At 42.7% G+C, this 20661-nt stretch overlaps 2 non-coding genes across 2 annotated transcripts; one reads left to right on the top strand and one right to left on the bottom strand.

Annotated features, from left to right (window-relative positions):
• Window positions 1-278: 278 nt before the first annotated feature.
• Window positions 279-351, bottom strand: trnak-uuu (transfer RNA lysine (anticodon UUU)). Its single transcript has one exon. It is a non-coding gene; the product is annotated as a tRNA-Lys (tRNA).
• Window positions 352-2961: 2610 nt separating this feature from the next.
• trnas-gcu (transfer RNA serine (anticodon GCU)) lies at window positions 2962-3043 on the top strand. Its single transcript has one exon. It is a non-coding gene; the product is annotated as a tRNA-Ser (tRNA).
• Window positions 3044-20661: the final 17618 nt, after the last annotated feature.

The raw sequence follows: 20661 nt of genomic DNA, 5'->3' as shown, positions 1-20661 counted from the left end.
CAGGCTGTGTGAGGACACACACTGCACCGACATGAGAGAAGAGAGGGGGCTGATTGACGTGTGTTTCTATCAGCGGATTTTTCACTTCTAAAAGTTTGATTTGAGGGGGCAGGACATCTGTTTGAGGGGCGTTGCCCCCTCTTGCCCCTGCGTAGAGCCGGCCCCGAGCGAAAGTCTCACAATGGCAAGACAAGAACACTTCTACTTTTAATGTTGACAGTTTGTTCAACACTAAACTTCATCCAGTACCATGTTGTCAAACACTGGAACATCCACAGCACCTGAACAGGGACTTGAACCCTGGACCCTCAGATTAAAAGTCTGATGCTCTACCGTCTGAGCTACTCAGGTTCTTTCTACAGCATTTAGACAGGAAAAGAAACACCTGTGAAGGTCAAACTGATGCTTTCTTGACTTGTTAAATCCTCCATGTTTAAATCCACCATGCTTTTGATTGGCTCTGATTCTCTGTGGCAAAATCCAACAAGAGGCTCCAAAAATGTCTTGAATGTCATAAGAATGCACAGGACAAGATGGTAGTCTCCTTCATGTCTGCAGTTCCTCCACTGGAAAGTAAAGTCAATGCTGTTCCTCTGCTGAAACCTGGGATCGGACCAGGGACCTTCAGAGCTTCAGTCTAACGCTCTCCCAACTGAGCTGGACAATATAAATACTATTATTGCTGCTGTTGCTGTTGTTGGTTGTGTGTCTGTCTTCAATCCCCCTGTCCCTCTGTCTTTCTCTCTGCTTGTCTTTCACCCTCATCTTGTTCCCCATCTTTTTGTCATTCTCTCCCTCCTGCATTTGAAGCTGTCCTTTATTAGTCACAACTGTCTTGAGCTCAGGAGCCAAACTCACCAAAAACATATGCAAGTGGCTTTGGACAAAAGCGTCTGCTCAATGAAATTGTAGGATTGTAGAATTCTATAAATGTAGAATATAATTGTAGAAATGCTCTCTATCCATCCCCAACGTCTGTGCCAGGGTCTCTGGCCAGTGGTCAATGGCTCCTATCACCTGCCCAGGATGGATCAAGCTTGCTTGTCTTTGTAATTCTGCACTTATTAGAGACCTGGAAACAAAGGAATGCTGAAAAAGAGAAAATAGGACCTCACACAAATGGGCTTGTGACACAATTTTAAAGAATTGTGTAAATGTGAATCTTTTACAAATGTGTGTGTGAATGTGGTTGTTGTGGCCGAGTGGTGAAGGCGATGGACTAGAAATCCATTGGGGTCTCCCTGCTCAGGTTGGAGTCCTGCCAACAACGTTAAAGTGTTGATGTTCTGGAGGAGACAACATCTGATCTTTGTTAGATCCACGAGTCAAAGGTTTTCTTTAAAGTGCTGCAGCAGCTGAGGATGAGGGAGAGACAGAATTACAAACCATCTTAGTGAGGACATTTTGAAAAATGATGACATTTTGCCACAGTTATTATTGACTTGGAACACTGCAAAAATATCCCTTCTCCAAAAACCCTCCTCTTCTACTTTGTACCCAAGTTGTCTCCTCACCAGGCACCACAGTGTCCAGGATGTTCAGTCAAAAAGTCATTAGTGATTTTAAAAATGTCCATCAAACACAAAATAAGGCTTCAAATAGGTAAAATCACCATCTGTAGACTGGACCAATGTGCTGATGTGATCCTTTGATTAGTTTAGGATCAGTCAGAGATCAAAGACTGAAGCAGGAGATCAATGCTCAGAACCCAGAGATCAAAGACAGAATTCAGACATCAAACACATACCTGATGGAGGCTACACCCCCCCCCAGACAGTTTCCATTTAAGTTGTAAGTTTTATTTTTAAAGTCTAGTTTTTAAAGTTGAGTTTTAAAATCTCATGACACTTCACAAGTAGAGCAGGTCCAGCGCCTCACTCCTTCAATCAGATTCTTCTCCGCTTCGAGGACCCTGACCCCCCCCCCCCCCCCAGCACCAGAGTCACACTACCACCTGACGACACGCCCCTCAGTGTGACCGCAGCAGACGTGAGGAAGACCTTTCAGGGAATCAACCCTCGCAAAGCTGCACGCCCAGACAACATCCCAGGGTGAGTACTGAAGGACTGTGCACAACAGCTGTCTGAGGTGCTGGCAGACATCTTCAACACCTCACTGGCGCTGTCACCTGTCCCCACCTGCCTAAAGACTGCCACTATTGTCCCTGTCCCCAAGTGCTCCACAGTGACAGGCCCAAATGACTACTGACCCATTGCACTCACCCCAGTAGTCATGAAGTATTTGAGAGGCTGGTCAAGGCCCACATAGACGCCTCCATCGACATCTCTGTGGACCCCCCACCAGTACGCCTACAGGCAAAACTGCTCCACTGATGACGTCATTTCATCAGTGGTCCACGCAGCCCTCATCCATCTGGAGAGCAGGAACTCCTATGTCCACCTTCTCTTCGTGGACTTCTCCTCTGCCTTCAGATTTCAGGTTCTACCTCTGTAAAATTGAAAGTAAAGTAAATGAAGCACCTGTGAAGGTAAAACTGATGATGTCATGACTTGTTCAGTCCTCCAACATTAAAGTCCAACAAGCTTTTGATTGGCTCTGATTCTCTGTGGCAAAATCCAACAAGAGGAAAAGAAAATCTTGAGGTTGTCTCACTTTTTTTTTGAAAAGAAACTCTGCATAGGACAGTGATAGGATGCTTGTTTCCTTGGATGAAAAAGTCTGGTACTCTCATCTTCTTAAACATTTACTTGTTCAATCAGGACAAGAGAATCTGAGCTTGGATGTCATTTTGTAGTAAAAGGTGAATTAAACTTGTAAACATCAGCTGGTGTTCACTCTGATGATGTATCGATGGTCTGTATTCTGCCTTCTGTAGCACGATGCTGCTGGGAAGAAGCCTGATTATGTCAGAGTTGTGTTCAGTGGCTCCTGCTGGGTCCATTTCTGACAAATAGGCTCTAAAGAGTTCAGCTGTTTAAAAAGTCAGGGTCACACTCAGCAGACGAGGTGGCCGAGTGGTTAAGGCGATGGACTGCTAATCCATTGTGCTCTGCACGCATGGGTTCGAATCCCATCCTCGTCGCAAGTGACTCTAGTTTCTACTCCTAGATTATGGAATTACTGTGAGGCTTTTAACTGACACAGATACCAGTTGAGTCAACTTCCCTTTCACAACCTGACCAAAACAACTCTTACACCCAGAGCTCACATGTGTCAATCACCTCTGTAGAAGGTCCCGCCCCCACAGAGCCATAAATCCTCCCATCAGAGAAGAAAACTGAAGACACCTCTTGGATGTGAGCTGAAGCATCTTCAAGAAACCTGAAACAGTCCACTTGGTACGTCTACAATTTCTTTAAGCTTTTGTCCAAAGCCACGTGCATGTATCACATGTATATAATATATATGTGATACTCTTTCATCTACTCATGAACCAAAAATGCAGTCAAATACCAGTAAATTTGTGCAGAAAAAAATGTCATTTGTGCTCCTTCTTTTATTTATTTGTTTATTTAGTATTTTTTAATGTATTTTATTTCAATTCACATTTTGTCCATTAACTTCATAATCACTCTTCACAGTCCCCATCTCATCACATGACTAAAGTTTGGGTTCTGTATTGGTGGTAAAATATCCTTCCACGCCCCTCACTAGTTTGCACACAGAAAAGCATATTTTACTGGTTTCAAATCTCTTAGCGTGTTCTCTCTCTTAAACCAGCTGTGGCAGCTTTCATTGTGTGATTGATTTTAAAATATAAAGATAGAACAGAACCATTGGAATAAGATGTCAGGACATTTGAAGGAATATAAATCTCCTGTTGAAATGTTGCAGTGTGCAGCTGAGGCTCTCTGGCAGTGGCACAAGGAGCCACAATGGCAGAACCTGGACCCTCCTGGAGGAGAACCACAGGTGAGGGCCTTCTTGGCTCCAGATTGATGGAAATCAAGTGTCTGAGGCTGTTAGCAGCCATGAAGTTGATCTGGTTGGGCACTGGTATTTTTTCTTTCTGCAGCTCAGGAGTGATTCAGGAGAAGAGTTTCAGAACAGCCAAGGTTGGGGACTGGAATTTTCAAATTTCCCCTGGAACCAGACAACCTTGGGAGGTAAAACCTCCAATCATAGCCACTCAGATGCAGCAGCAGAAAGAAGCTGTCATCTACCCTGACAGTCAGAGCATCAAGTCAAGAAAACATCAACCATCTTGTAGTTCCAAACCTTCACCTGTCAGATTCAGCTACTTCTTATTGTGGGACTTTCAAGGAGTTTTCCTTCAAGTCCAAACATCATCGTCCAGCCTCCAACCAGAGGTCCATCAGTTATCATGGGAGCAACATGTGGAGTCTGGATTCTTTTCTAGAAAGTGACGGCAATGACAGTCCTGCCAAGTGACATCACTGACATGAATGGATGACTTCAGTCACATGACTGGATGACTTCAGTCACATGACTGGATGACTTGAATATTTTGTTGTGGGCCTCTGGACCTTTTTTAAATCAGTAGTTGACCACAGGTAGCTAAGCTAACTGTTAACTAATTAACTTTTAGTCCAGACAAAGAATGTGGGTTGACAGTTATTCATACAAAGTCTTTGGTTTCAGATGCAGCCTCAACTGAGACTCCTGGTTCAGAGGATGGGTTTGTTTGCTGTCAGGTTGCCACCTTTCAGAAATGAAAATCAGGGACGCCCACCACGGCTCCTGGGGGCCATGACCACCAGGGGCCTGACTCCCATGAGGTGGGTGCCCACAGCAGTGGTGTGTTTTATTTTGTAGGTGTTTTTAGTCAAGGGGTGATCAAGAAAGCAATTCCTCCTACTTAAAGCTTGAAATGCTTTATCACCAATAAACACATTCTTTATTGTTCAACACTGAACTGCACAATTAAGTTTTAAAATACAAACTCAATAAATGGAGAACTTTATGTGACTTAAGTTCATAACACATCAGCAGGTTTCCCTCCCTTCTTTTTCCAAGTCTCCTTCTTGTTCCTCCTTGCAGCTCTGGGGAACTCTTGGTCTCTCAAAGCCCTGTTGGAAAACTCTGAACAGGACTGCTCAAAGTTGAGAGTGATCACTCCTTTGAGCTCCATGGAGCTCCTGTTCCTGCAGTCACTCCATTTCTGCTTTTCATTTTGTGTTTGTATTAAAGTTCTATTGCTGAAAAAAGAGAACTTTTTGCCTTTTTGTTGAAGTAAATATATGAGGGTCGAAACTGACCCATAACACCATGGATGTTACAATAGTTAATAATATTAAAATGAAGAATAAATCAAACCAATCCATGTCAGAGATGTGTTCTAACACCCCTCAGTAATGGTCAGGAAACACAACAACCTTTTGTTTATTTCTATGATTTTCTTGAGGTTCATTTGATCATTTTTTAACTGAAATCGAGGGTTTACTGACTAAAAAAAGGTCCAGAGGCCTACAACAAAATATTCCCATCAATATTTCCATGGATAAGGAAGCCTAACAAGGTAACCAGGAGATGGGAAACAACTTGGATGATAGAAAATTGTTTTTAGTTTATTTTACAGCTGATTGAAGATGTGGGTCAAAACAGACCTGTTAACATCAGAGATGGGAACAGAAAGCTAACACAAGAGGAAGGTTGAAGCTATGAAAAAGGATTTTGATAAAAATCTTGAACTGACAGTAGAAATATCCTTTTGTATGTTTACCTTTGTTGACAGAAGTCACTTTAGCTTGGCAGTGAAAAGAATCTCTGCTAGCTTGACAAATAAGTGGCACAAACTAGGTTCAAGCTGGACTTTGGACACTGGTATCTGCAACAACTCCCATCAACTCCTAATCTAGCATCTCTGCTGTGGCTCAAACTATTTTACAGAACATTTGACAGACCTGTGGAGCAGTGAGGACAGACATGAGTTGATCCACATGATCCACTGAAGCATCATTTTCCCCTGCCACTGAGGTCACCAACATGAGCTGGAGTTGGGACTCTTGAACTGAACCTGGTATCACAGCGACACCTACTGCTGCAAAATGGAACAGCAACATTGAACCCAAGTACAGGATTGGAGGGAGACTGATGGTCGCTGTTTGGGTTTTTGAAGAACAAGGAGGGCGTTGGTTCAAGCTGGATTCTCAGAGACTATTTCCCCAACCTCTACATTGGAATCTACACTGTCATCCAGTCATGTGACTGAAGTCATCCAGTCATGTGACTGAAGTCATCCATTCATGTCAGTGATGTCACTTGGCAGGACTGTCATTGCCATCACATTCTAGAAAAGAATCCAGACTCCACATTTCCTCCTATCTATTATTGTGTCCCATCCTCCTGGTCCTTACTCTGAATTCTCAGAGTTTATATCCAGTTCAGTTCTCAAAACAGATTCAGTCATGAGTGTAGATTAATTTCCTTTTCTCCACTGATTATATGTCAAGGTTTGTGTGTGGGGGTGGAGCCTAGCCCAGCAGCCTTTGGACAAGAGGCGGGGTTCACCCTGGACGTGTCACCAGTTCATCACAGGGCCAACACATAGAGACAGACAACCATTCACACTCACAGCCACACCTACAGTCAATTTAGAGTATCAATGAGCCTCGTCTCCTCTTGATGTCTTTGGACTGTGGGAGGAAGCTGGAGTACCAGAGAGAACCCACACAGACACAGGGAGAACATGCAGACTCACACAGCTGGGGCTCGAATCTGGAACCTTCTTGCTGTGAGGCCACAGTGCTGACCACTGCACCATTGTGTCCCCTGAAAATGCCACCAGATCGTTTGGATTTTCTATAAAATCAAGTACACATGAACATGAAGAGGTTTTCACAGGGCTGGTGGTGCAATGGATAGCATGACTGACTACTGTCAGAAGATTCTAGGTTCAACTCCTGGCTCGCTCACTTAAAATTTTATACTCAGAAGCTTTCACACCTGAAGTGTGAACCACTGCTAAAAGTCACTGAAATCCTCCAAGGTTTCCTCCTTGTCTGCTGTAAACATGAACACATGCATGGATCCTGCTACCTCTCACATGTTAAGCTGGCACTTGACAGTGACAGCAGGAGAACAAGAAATCCCAGTGTGTCATCAACATTTCCTGGAAACTAAATGACAGAAGCCAGTGGCGGCTGGTGAAAAAAATTCTTGGTGGGGCTGGTGTGCCAAAAACATTTCTGTGCCTAGTCTAGTATAATCATTCAAAAAGAGCAGCCGGACAATTATTAAATGTTTTAAAATAGTATTCACTTTCCTTCTTAAAATCGACAGTTTCAAAGACAAAAAAAACCCCAACAATTTACAACTACAGTAAATTTTATGCGATCAAATATTATACAATGATGTTAACTTTACAGAAGGTGATTTGAGCTTAATCTATACAATACAAATCAACAATGTGTGTGTGTCTCTCTCTCTGTCTCTCTCTTTGTTCATCTGTGTCTGTCTCTGTCTCCTTCTCTGTGTCTCCGTCTTTGTGTCCTTTTCTCTGTGTGTCTCTATCTCTGTTTGTTTGTCTCTTAGTGTGTGTGTCTCTCTCTGTCTCTCTCTCTTTGTGTCCGTCTCTCTTTCTCTCTTCGTCTACCTGTCTCTGTCCCTATGTCTCTCTGTCTATTTGTTTCAGTCTTTCTGGGTGTGTGTTTGAATTCAGCAGTTATTTGTACAGGAACTTTGCTCGTCTCTCTTTCTGGGAGGCAAATTTCTCAATGACCCTGGTGTTGAAACCAGGAATGTTTCGTGTCAGTTTTTTCTCAGTGGAGAGCATAGCCAGAGCGTTGAGCCAATCTTGTGCCATGGTATTTGTAAGAAAAGTTTTTATCCTCTTCAAAGTGGAGAAGCACCTCTCAGATTCTGACGTTGTCATTGGTGTGGTGATGAGGATGTTGAGCAGACTTACAGTTTCAGTGAACGTGTCTTGAAGGTTATTTTCCATCAAAACCTGATAGAGAGCCAGTGCACCACTGCAACTCTGAAACTCTTCGTTCCCGTAGATCAGAGACAGCTCTGTTTGAAGTCTGGCCTTGTCCAATGAGGGATAGGCTTCCACTGTGGTTTTCAGTGCTGAATCTGGGAACTTTCGGCTGTGCTGTGGGAACAGGTCTCCTTGCAGGAGTGTGGCGCTGACAAGATGCTTGGTGAAACTAAATCTCTCCTTGGCATGGCTCACAATGGTGTCACATACCTATGCAATGATATAATTATACAAAATAGGAATTATTGCATCTTCACTTGTCTTAATACATTGACCTGATGAGCTAGCCTATATTATGTAATAAACATACTGTAATGATTCACATCATCATAAAACAATATACATTTAAGTCTGGACCACTGTATCATATGGCCAACATCTTATTTTGATTTTATTTAACAATGTGATTCAAATCACACTAAGAAGCAAGTTCTTACCTCCAGTGCCAAATGGTGCAGTGTGTCTTCTCCCAAGGTTCTGCGTCTCTTTGCGGGTGGCTCCTGAGCAGGTCCCCTGAACTCCTCATCCTCAGCCAGAGTAGGCACATCCTCCCTGACCCAACACATAAGTTTCATGAGTAAGTTCTAAAAACTGGTTAGGCATACATTAACAAAACCAAAGGTGGATATCATTACTGTCAATTATATTATACAGATAAATCAATGCTTTAAATAAGATGATATATAAGCATTTAAGTCTACATATACAGAGAAATTGAGGTTAGGCTACAAATTAATTAATTTAGCATACCTGATAGCCTGCATGTGGTCAATGAATGTCTGGGTGACTCCTGCCATGTAGACAGCATCAATGTTTCTCTTCTGCAGCTGGTTGTAAAGGATGTCCACATGTGGCATGATTTTGTGGAACAGGGCCAGTACAAAACAAAAAGTTTCATCTTCCAGCATTCTCACATAGCCACCAGCTTCTCTCTTTGTCTGGCTATCAAACCCTTCACTGTTCCGGATAGCCTGAAAGCAATTCATCAGATCCTTCTTGTGCTCATAAACTGTGTTAACACGACTGTTGAAGTTCCAACGTGTTGATGATGCACTTGGAAGTCGGTGCGCAAACTTCTCATCAAGCACTGCAGTTCTCTTGCTTGACTTAGAGAAAAAAGAAGCAAATCCCCCCATGTCAGAAAAAAAGTGACTGATCTGAGGGATGTGGGAGGTTGCTTGCTGCAGTATCAGGTTTAACTGATGGGCATAGCAGTGAACATAGTGAGCGTTTGGATAGATGTCTTGTACCTTTCGCTGCACTCCTCCTTTGGCACCCCTCATCACAGCTGCCCCATCACAGGCCTGGGCAATCAGCTTCTTTTCTTGTCCCTCAGAAAGGATGCTGTGCAGCCTCTCCAATAAGGCACTGGCTATTGCATCCGCACAGGTGTTGGGCAGTTTCAAAAATTCAAAGAACCGCTCTTGAATATTGTGGCGGTCGTCAATGTATCTCAGAACTAAGACTAACTGACACTGTGTTGAAACGTCAGTAGTTTCATCAGCCTGGATCGCTAAAAAGTCTGCCGATTTAACTTCATCCAGGATCTGTTCTCTCAAAACTGCCAGCATACAGTCCAGGAGCTCGTTCTGTACTGTCTTCGAGGTGCCTTTAAAAACGGTTGCATTTTCAAGGTGCTCCCTCAAGTACCGATCAATGGATGCCATCAAGTCAACTGGACCTCTGAATATTCCAGCGTTGTCAGAGGAATCACTTTCGTCATGTCCCCGCAGAGCCAGTTCAAAAGCACCACAGAATTTAACAGTTAATTATCTTAGATAAGATGTTACGGTTCTTATCTACGTCATCATTGTGCTTCCTTACAGCGATGCGGTGACTGTCATCGAGCTGCGTTGCTATGCTAATCTTCCCAAGAACCGCTAGCTTCACGCAGATTTCCATGTGAATTTTCGCTCTTTCGTGTTTCTTAATCCGCTCGGAGAGGTGCTTTAGGTCAGTGATTCCTGTCTGTGTCCATGCTGAATCACACCGGTCACTCCTGAAAGGGATGCAGGGGAAGCAAAAAAGTGCGTTGGCTGCTCCACAACCCGTCAGCCACGGCTTGCGCTGAAACCAGCTCCGGCAAAAAGTCCTGTTGTAGGATTTAGCCTTTTCCTTGGACTGCTGCTGGATGTTGATTTCAGGCTTGTCCGGTCCCAGCTCCTTAACGCGGATTTTTTCCGCCATGGTCCTCCTCGCAAAAGGGAAATTTAAAAGGGATCTCACCGAAATCGGTGGAAACTGCTGCTCTTGAACTTCGATCGTTGTTGTCGTCATTTTCTCTGTCACTCACTTCTCGCGGTATTTTTTTTCGTAGGGCATCGGAAATCTGGGAATCTCACTACGCAAAAAGAATATCGCGGGCTCCTCAGCTAGCTTTCGCAATCCAAACCTTCACGCACTTTACGTTGGCGTAGGGGCGACTTTTCCAGCGCCCCTACGCCGTTAAATTTGGCGATGTTGATTGGCCAATTATTCATTATTTTTCCCTAGCAACCATACAGGATTGGCTAATTAATTGCAGGTCTGGGGCGCTTTGACAAGCACCCCTAAAGACAAATTATACAGTCTATCAGAGTAAATTCACTATTAATTGAATGAGTCAGTTGGCGTAAATGTTGTTTAAATGACCCATATTGCATGTAGACACACACAATTAAGTAAGGCTGACATTGACGCTAAAAATTGTAAACATATGCACATATATATGTATCAATACATGTAGAGATTTTCCTCTCCACATCTGGTGGGGCGGCGCCCCAGCGCCCCCTATGAGCCATAGGGGGCGGATAATAAAAAACTTTCTCATTCAAGTTGAAACCTGCAAGAGGCAGCAGACAAGGTCAAATTAATTTGACACATCAAACTAAACAACAATAGGGGGCATACTGCCCTCTACTGACTAAAGCTGATAATACTACCATGAACTATCAGGAAAGAAAAGCACAAATTAAACAAAATAATACAGGACATTCACCCCCCCCCCCAAAAAAAAGAAAAAATATATTAAAATAAATGTCCTCAAATAGTGAAGTTTCATCAAACCTTGTGTCTGTATGTTGTGATAGTATTTTATACACAAAATGAGAGTAAACTCACCTCCATGTTTGATGCAGTACAGAAAAAGAACATAGTTCCCTTTATTCTCCTGCCATTAAAGTTCATAAACTAGCAAGAATGTTAGGTAGCATTAGCATTAACTTCAGCTAAAGTCTACCAGCTTCAGGTACCTTTAACAATCGCCTTACTCGCTACTTAAGGCTTTATCGTCCATGGTTGTCTTCCGCTTATTCCTTACTATTAAGGGTCGCGGGGGGGCTGGAGACTATCCCAGCATCAACGGGCGAGAGGCGGGGTTCACCCTGGACAGTTCGACAGTCCATCGCAGGGCCAACATACAGCAAGTGCTTGCAGTGTACAAGTCCCACCGCTTTCATAAAATTCATCACTGGATTCAGGACGACCCCTGCTGCTCGGCCCCGGTGGGCGGGAGGAGGCTCAGGCCCAAACAACGCTGACTGCAGCTTTAATTTAATCCTAGGTTTATGTAATACTCCGATAAATCAGTGGTATTTATTTCATGATTTTCATAGGAATAAGTTAAGAATAAAATGCCAGTTCATGGTTAAGCTAAAATTTACATAAATTAGTATTTGTTATGAAGAAGATATTAAAATATATAAAATTTGTTTAAAATTAGTAACTTTCAAAAAAAACATAATTTCATGGGGTGTGAATGTCTTTCAAAAATGTTAAAGTAATTCTATTACGTTAGGTTACGTGCGTGAGTTCATGACCTTTAGTGTTTACACTTCCGGGAGAAACGCGCGCGAGGAAGAAGGAGCATCGTGTGAATGGCGTAACGGAGTTTGGAGACTGTGTGTCGTCGGAGAGGAGTTTTTATCGGTAACGGACTGTGAACTGTAATTGACCGACGTGATCGGAGTGCGTGAGTCGGATTCTCCGCCACCGATTGTGTTTTGTTGAGCACCAGGCAAGTCCAGTTACAGAAGCTAGCGGGAGCTAGGCTAACGCTGTCCACGCTGAAGGGAGACGCCGCTGCAAGGACGGGACAGGAGCTTCGGATAGTCGCCTCGGGAGAGTCGTTAACGGCGGACGCGTCACTGCTGCCGACGGAGTCGGAGGACAGGTCGTGGTTGCCGACGGAGCCGGAGGATGTGCCGCTGCTGCCGAGTCACGGAGGTCTGTTGCTGCGGGCTGCTGCGAGCGGGACGGTTGCTGCCACAACGAGCGAGGGATTCATCGGCTGCGGTCCGGTATTGTTGACTTCACCGACACACGGGGGGGATCTGGTAAAGGTTTCCATCATGAGCTCCAACTAAAGCGGGCCAACGAAAGTAAACAAGAGTGCACTCGAAATCAAATTAGACAGTTGAAAAAAAGACAAACAATATACCCCGGGGTTCTTTATTATTTTCTATAGTCTTGTTTATTCAAGGTTTGAATGTGTTTTTCTGCAAGCTTTTAATACATTTTCTAAACTGAAATCTTGTGTTGTTTCATTGAATTTGTGTGTTGTTACTGAAGCTTTACAGCAGAGTTAAAAGGTCAAGTGTTCTCCCCATAGCCTCCAGTTGAATATTTAAGAGTGAGAATCATACATTGCCATAGATTGATATTAATTATTCCAGATGGGACTTTTACCATACAAGATATTTGAAATGAGTTAAAGTGTTCCCTGTAAGCCTAAGGTGGGTTTTAATATTGGAGCCGGTGGTAAAAGGGTTACATTTAGAAATCTAAACCCCTGCTACCATGAGCACACATGGAAATAAAGACTCAACTGACCGCTCGGTCTACTTCAGCTAGCACACTGAACAATACTGTTGTTTACTTGCTAGCTGATAAGTGAGCAGCTGATGTTTGCAATAACATTGAAATAAACTAAAAATAGAGTCAATAACTCAAATCCTATCACCACCAAAGGAGCCACGTCTTTAACACTTCAATCTCATAGCGACTCCTCAGGATTTCTTCTTCTCTCCATTGCATTTTGTAGGAGGCTCCTGCCGGTCCACACTGCCTTCCCCCTAACAGATTCAGCTACTGAGACTAAAGTTCGTTAGTGAGCTCAATGCATAAAAGTGACTTAATATTTGTTGAAAACTAAACAGGCGTGAAGCTGTAACCTCACATGAACACTTGAAGTCTAGATTTCAGCTGCATGTGAAGAAATCAGCATAAAATCCTTGTGTTGGTGTTTAAACCTGGACTACCAGAACCAGGCTCAGAGGTGTTTGTCTGTTAGCTGTGAAGCAAACTGAAACATGAAGGCTTTGAGGGTTTGTTCTCAACACAAAGAAAGATTCAATGCTCAAACTGCCAACTCTGTAAAAGAAAAAAAAAAACATTTTTACAAGTCTCAGTTTATTTCTTCATGAAGATCTTAATGAGGCAATCAGCACCAGAGCACTAAAGTTAAAATTAGTAACACCGTCACTAACGATGGATTTATTTGACCCAATGTAGTTTTCCTGATCAAATATAGTTTTCATCAAAATATAGTATTTGTTTTATAATTAATTATTTCCCAATATGCAACGTCACATAAATGAAAAAATGGAGGACCCTATAAAATGACCTGACGTCAGTGTTCAAGGGTGAAGTCATTTTTGGAATGAAGAAGAGTTCATCCAGCTTTTTTTGCCTCGTGTCTCTGAACCAGCTCATTTGTTGTGTCCACGCAGAGAGAGAGAGAGGATAAATGTGATAGTGTAGAAGTCCTTTTGTTCTTCAACTGGTCCAACTTGATGGTGAGTCTCCTTTTATCAAGGATTACTGAATGCTTGTGCTATTTATGGCATTGTAAACACTTTATAAACCCTTCATTCAGAGCTGTAAAGAACCTTTAACCTCATATCCCAGACATCAAAGTGGGCCACTAACCGGTGAGATGAAGCTATGCTATGCTGCTACATTCTGAAGAGGTAAAGTAGCAGGTTCTGAGAGTGATGGCTAACCTGGATGTGTTCATCTCCTACTTTAATATCAGCGTCCCAACTTGGAGCTCTGACCACCTCCAGCTTTTTGTTCCTGTTTCTGCTTCAGTCAACAGGGAACTCAAACCTGCAATAGAATCATCAACAACAATGGAATAGAAAACAGAGGAAGACAAAATATCATAAACTTACAAAGCTGAGAAATGTTCATGAAGAATAAATGCACACATTATGATTGAGTCCAGAAACTAAAACTCCACACGAAATGTATTTTGACATGTAGGGATAATGAACTTGAATGTGTTGAAATAGCAGATGAATGAATCCACTATCACAAGATGGCGTCACAGATCCTGATGCTCTGAGCAGGAAACACCAAGCAAAACATGACTAAAAAGCTCCTGTCTTTCCCTCCATGAAAAACTGTGGCACTGATGAGAAGAAGGATCCCAGCGTCCTCTGAGGATCCATCGCCGCACCATTCGGTAGAAGGATGATAGGGTCGGCACCAGGAGAAACCCTTGTGTCTCCGATGCAGGGAAGATGGAGCACTGAAGAGGACATTTGGTGGAGCCTGAGACAGCAAACATCATGCCGCCCTTCATCAGAAGAACCACAGCACCAGAAGAAAGAATCCTGGCAGTGACAACAGGGAGGATCAGGGTGTCCTCCTCACCACCACCTTTAAACCTTCAAATGAACTTTCAAAAGCTTCAGAGTGGAGAATGATTTTTTTTAACCTTTTTTTTTTGTTTTTCCTTTAATTGTCATTTGTGCGATTGTCTGGTTCATTAGAAATAAACACTGTCTGCTGGGTTTAAGTTGACTGTGATTCTCTTTTTGCATGCAAGTTGAAAGTTATGCCAATAAAAACCACAAGTATTTGAAGACCAAAGGAAGAACCCCCAAGGTCAGGACCCTGAGATCAAAGTGATCGCTCTGATCTCAGAGGTTTGGGATATTTCACATCCCATGGCCCTTCAAATACGAGCCCTGTGTCACTGTCTACAAGTTTTAAACCGTATTTGTTTGTGAAAATTAAAACCAGACCACCACTGTGGTCCTGTTTACACGGTAAGTAAAGCCCAGATGCCATGGTGGACCTGATAGCACCCTGGACTTTGAATCCAGTGACCTGAGTCCAAGTCTCAGTTCCAGCAGGTTTCCTGCAGCCTTCAGAAGAGCTGCTATGTTTCTCTGTAGATAAATAAGTGATGCTCTCAGCAGGTTGAGGGCACCACCAACAAGGGAGGTTATGAACCTCTGACTTCCTTCTTGTCAAACAGAAAACTCATAAGTCATTTGAGTAAAGTACATCATATTCCTGACATCAAAGTAGTTAGTGAAGTGTAGGAAGAAGGTAGGAGATCTCCAACGGGATCCTTCTTTCCTCTGTCCTCCTTGGATCTCAGGGATCATCACAGTCAAGTAAGTAAGCAGTAATTAGCTGATAAATTAAGGAAGGCCTGGCCAGTCTTTGCTCACAGGTCATACGATGTCGTTAGAAAGTCCTGAATTAATCTGGAGTTCCATGATTTCCTTGTGGTTCATGTTCCTTTTGGCAATGTAGTCTGGAACAAGAGCAAGATGAACCTCCAAATAGCAACAGTTTGGATTGCAGGTGATGTCAAGTTGTATTTTGAGGAAACTCCTCCTTGTGTTTGGCTCCATGGTGTAATGGTGAGCACTCAGGACTCTGAATCAGTGGTCAGAGTTCAAGTCTCAGTGGGACCTTCCTGCCTGGAATGTGTCCCATGGAACAAACTGAGGAAGAGATATTATGTGGTTCTAATGTTCTGGTTCATTTCTTTTCCTTTAGAAAAATGAAATTCATTTCTTACTGCCATGAACACAGACTGTGTGTTTAATGTTCACAATAAATGCAACAACTCAGGAGCCAGTAGCTCCTGTGGAAAAAATTCTACTTTGTCAATGAATTAATTCATTTGATATTGAAGTCTGCGACTTTAAGTTTCTGTCAGGATGGCCGAGCTGTCTAAGGCGCTGCGTTCAGGTCGCAGTCTCTCCTGGAGGCGTGGGTTCAAATCCCACTTCTGACAAAGGATGTTTTCTCCACATTCCTATGCATCCACAATGGAAACTTCCAAACCAAGTTGAAGCTGCTCTCCACTGATGGGAGTGAGTGGTCGTCTGCCAAAGTGGGTTGAACTGGCAGCAGAGGAGGCAAACGAGTTTCCCTGTGACGTTCCAACATCAGCCTGGTTTCCTCCAACATGGAGCAGCCACCAAAATCTAACTACAAATGTTGGATCAAAGTCTACTGAAGAAATGCATTTTCTTTCAATTCACATTTTGTCCATTAACTTCATAATCAGAGTCGCCATCTCATCACATGACTAAAGTTTGGGTTCTGTATTGGTGGTAAAATATCCTTCCATGCCCCTCACTAGTTTGCACACAAAAAAGCATATTTTACTGGTTTCAAATCTCTTAGCGTGTTCTCTCTCTTAAACCAGCTGTGGCAGCTTTCATTGTGTGATTTATTTTGAAATATAAATATGGAACAGAACCATTGGAATAAGATGTCAGGACATTTGAAGGAATGTAAATCTCCTGTTGAAATGTTGCAGTGTGCAGCTGAGGCTCTCTGGCAGTGGCACAAGGAGCCACAATGGCAGAACCTGGACCCTCCTGGAGGAGAACCACAGGTGAGGGCCTTCTTGGCTCCAGATTGATGGAAATCAAGTGTCTGAGGCTGTTAGCAGCCATGAAGTTGATCTGGTTGGGCACTGGTATTTTTTCTTGCTGCAGCTCAGGAGTGATTCAGGAGAAAAGTTTCAGAACAGCCAAGATTGGGGACTGGAATTTTAAAATTTCCCCTGGAACCAGACAACCTTGGAAGGTAAAACCTCACATCATAGCCACTCAGATACAGCAGCAGAAAGAAGCTGTCATCTACCCTGACAGTCAGAGCATCAAGTCAAGAAAACATCAACCATCTTGTAGTTCCAAACCTTCACCTGTCAGATTCAGCTACTTCTTATTGTGGGACTTTAAATTTGAACACAATGGAATTTGGACAAGTTTTCCTTCAAGTCCAAACATCATCGTCCAGCCTCCAACCAGAGGTCCATCAGTTATCATGGGAGCCACATGTGGAGTCTGGATTCTTTTCTAGAATGTGACGGCAATGACAGTCCTGCCAAGTGACATCACTGACATGAATGGATGACTTCAGTCACATGACTGGATGACTTCAGTCACATGACTGGATGACTTCAGTCACATGACTGGATGACAGTGTAGATGCCAATGTAGAGGTTGGGGAAACAGTCTCTGAGAATCCAGCTTGAACCAACGCCCTCCTTGTTCTTCAAAAACCCAAACAGCGACCATCAGTCTCCCTCCAATCCTGTACTTGGGTTCAATGTTGCTGTTCCATTTAGCAGCAGTAGGTGTCGCTGTGATACCAGGTTCAGTTCAAGAGTCCCAACTCCAGCTCATGTTGGTGACCTCAGTGGCAGGGTAAAATGGCGCTTCAGTGGATCATGTGGATCAACTCATGTCTGTCCTCACTGCTCCACAGGTCTGTCAAATGTTCTGTAAAATAGTTTGAGCACAGCAGAGATGCTAGATTAGGAGTTGATGGGAGTTGTTGCAGATACCAGTGTCCAAAGTCCAGCTTGAACCCAGTTTGTGCAGTTATTGGTCAAGCTAGCAGAGATTCTTTTTGACAAGAATTTTTACTTTCGTCTTAGTTATCGTCAGTCATCAAAGACTGGATTCAGTTAAATTCCCATCTTAGCCTTTTAGTTTAGAAAAGTTTTAGTTTAAATTTAGTCTTTTGTCCTCATTTTAGTCTGAAGCAATGTTTTATTTTCCTGAGATGTTGCAAAGGGATATGTGATGTTCTATAAAACTCCATACAAAGCAAACATGAAACTGTCATTTAAACTGAGATTGAAGCACATTGCTCTTGTCAATAAGGATCATGATCATAATAATGAAACGTCAGAAGCCTGTTAGAAAAAGTGCAAGTTCTTGTTTATTTTCTGTATTTGACTGACAAGCCACAAGAGTAAAGCTCCAGCTGCGGGATGGCGGGCCTTCAGGTGTCTTTTCAAACTGGTCGTGTTTTTTCCACTAATCTAAGATCCACAACGCTCCCCATCCTTGTCAGGAACAACACACTCCGTCTTCTGTTCAGCAGGATGATAACAGAAATGCGTCCATAAATCCGCTCGTCTTTTTCTTCCAACTTTCCACGCTGCCGCCACAGGTGAAGGTCTGCTGCTCGTCTACACAGCGTCTCTGCAACGTGCACTGACACACCGCGGAGGGCGGGGCGGGTGTGGGGTCGGGGCCGCCAATCAAAAAGTCGGACTGAGAGGTCAAATTAGTTTTGAGATGATTAATTGGTTAAAAAGAAAAGAAATCAAGGCATTAAGGATGGTTGTAACCCTGAGAGTCCGACCGGCCGCCGTCATCCTTTTCATCACGTTTTTACTCGTCAGCTTATAGTGAACAGCGATTTTGTTTTAATTTTCGTTGTCAGTACTTATTAGTATAGTATAGTATTTAAGTTAAATAAAGTGTAGTCAATGAAAAATTTTCCTTTCAAAATTAACACTGCTGCCAAGCTAAAGTGACTTCTGTCAACAAAGGTAAACACACAAAAGGATATTTCTACTGTCAGTTCAAGATTTTTATCAAACTCCTTTTTCATAGCTTCAACCTTCCTCTTGTGTTAGCTTTCTGTTCCCATCTCTTATGTGAACAGGTCAGTTTTGACCCACGTCTTCAATCAGCTGGAAAATAAACTAAAAACAATTTTCTATCATCCAAATTGTTTCCATCTCTTGGTTTCCTTGTTAGGCTTCCTTATCCATGGAAATATTGATTGGAATATTTTGTTGTGGGCCTCTGGACCTTTTTTTAGTCAGTAAACCCTCGATTTCAGTTAAAAAATGATCAAATGAACCTCAAGAAAATCATAGAAATAAACAAAAGGTTGTTGTGTTTCCTGACCATTACTGAGGGGTGTTAGAACACATCTCTGACATGGATTGGTTTTATTTATTATTCATTTTAATATTATTAACTATTGTAACATCCATGGTGTTATGGGTCAGTTTCGACCCTCATATATTTACTTTAAGAAAAAGGAAAAAAGTATCTTTTTCAGCAACAGAACTTTAATACAAACACAAAATGAAAAGCAGAACAAGCCAGAACCCAAAATATGGATTTGCAAGGTCGAACAAACAACAACCAGTCAAGCAAACCAAACCAACAGAAACCAACTACTGGTTCAAAACCAGTAAAAAACAAAAACAGAGGAAAAGTCTCTGTGTGTAAGAACATGCATGTGTATGTGTGTGTGTGTTTAGATGTGTGTGTGTCAAAAACTGACACACTTTATTTTTTTGACAACATGAGCCAACAGTGGTGGTGTCTATCAAAGAGGTGGAGCTCTGTCCTTCACCTGCAAGATTTCAGCAGGCAGCTCAGGTCCAGTTTTCTTCACTGTGCCACCATGATAAGTTTCCTCCTGAGAAGCTCTTGTCCAAGGTCATAGCTGGTAAAAGAATTGTCACAGTGATACTGGGACCCTGCAGTCCAGTCGTCATATCCAGGACCACACTGGACATGGCCGTCTTTGTTTGTTTTGTTGTTGTGCAGGTCGATGGGAAAACGAGGCCAAATGAGGATCCCCTGAAGCTCCCATGACTGGGAGAGGAGCTGCTGTCAGTGGGTTGCTGACAGTGCACTTCTGACTTCAGGTTTGGCTCTAATTGTTGCTTTATCGTCTTATTTTGATCACTGGGTCCAGACAGACCCTCACTATTTTATCATTCAGTGAAAAACATTTGTTTGTTTTATTTTGTTGAACTAGAGGTTCCTGCCAAAGTCAGAAAGCCTTGATGCAATAAACAAATTGATGTGCTTCTTTGATGCATTTAAAACCTCCAAACAGGTCACACAGGAGGAAGGTTAAATCATGTGACCATCATTATAACAGCTGTTGACCTTGTTTGAACTATTTGATGGTGCTAAATATTGCCAGCTTGCTAACGTTAACTAGCTAACGTTAGCTAGCTAGCTAATATTATTTTCTAACTTCAGGCCTAAATTTGGGATTGATTGTGAAAATTGTTCACCTCACCTTTGTCAGCACCAGGTTTAGTCTTGATGATGTCATTGTAACTGCCTTTCTGATTCTAAAATATAATGCATCCAAGAATAAAAATGTAAAACTGCCCCTCCATGGAAATATCATATTTAATATATTGCAATATTCTTTTCCAGTATACTTCACTATATTTTTGTTTTATCAGAGAGACTTTAATGTCTGTCTTTGGTTTCTAAACTCTGACTCTCCTGTTATTGGTGCTGACTGAATTCTACCACCTGACAGACTGGGAAGGCTCATATTTGTGATGGATCCATAAATATAGGAAGGTCTTGTTTCAATGAATTGGTGTGAAATAACTTGTTATTTTGTTCGTGGTTGTCATGGTGACTCGTGGTGTCGGGGCTCCACTGATGTTGGCATTTTGTCGTGGTTGTGCACGTGTGCAACTCAAGGTGAACGTACTCACAGTTGATTGAAGCAACTCAGATCAGCTGTTCTGGAACCAGATACTCAGAGTTTCCCATCTCAGAGTGTCAACTCAGGAGTGATTGAGGAGAAGAGTTTCAGAACAGCCACAGTTGGGGGACTTCCATCCAGCCATCCATTTTCTATCCCTGTAAGGGAGTTCAGGGATCTGGAGCTGCTTCGTTCAGGTGGATCCAGAACACAAGATGGGTGTCAGTCAGGACACCAGAAGGAGA

Source organism: Aulostomus chinensis, chromosome 4 (assembly GCF_037954235.1).
Source record: "Aulostomus chinensis isolate RoL2024-O1b breed Wild chromosome 4, RoL_Achi_v1.0, whole genome shotgun sequence".
NCBI classification, from domain to species: domain Eukaryota; kingdom Metazoa; phylum Chordata; class Actinopteri; order Syngnathiformes; family Aulostomidae; genus Aulostomus; species Aulostomus chinensis.
Note: the sequence above shows the minus strand (reverse complement) of the source record. Positions and strands in the feature narration are given on the sequence as shown.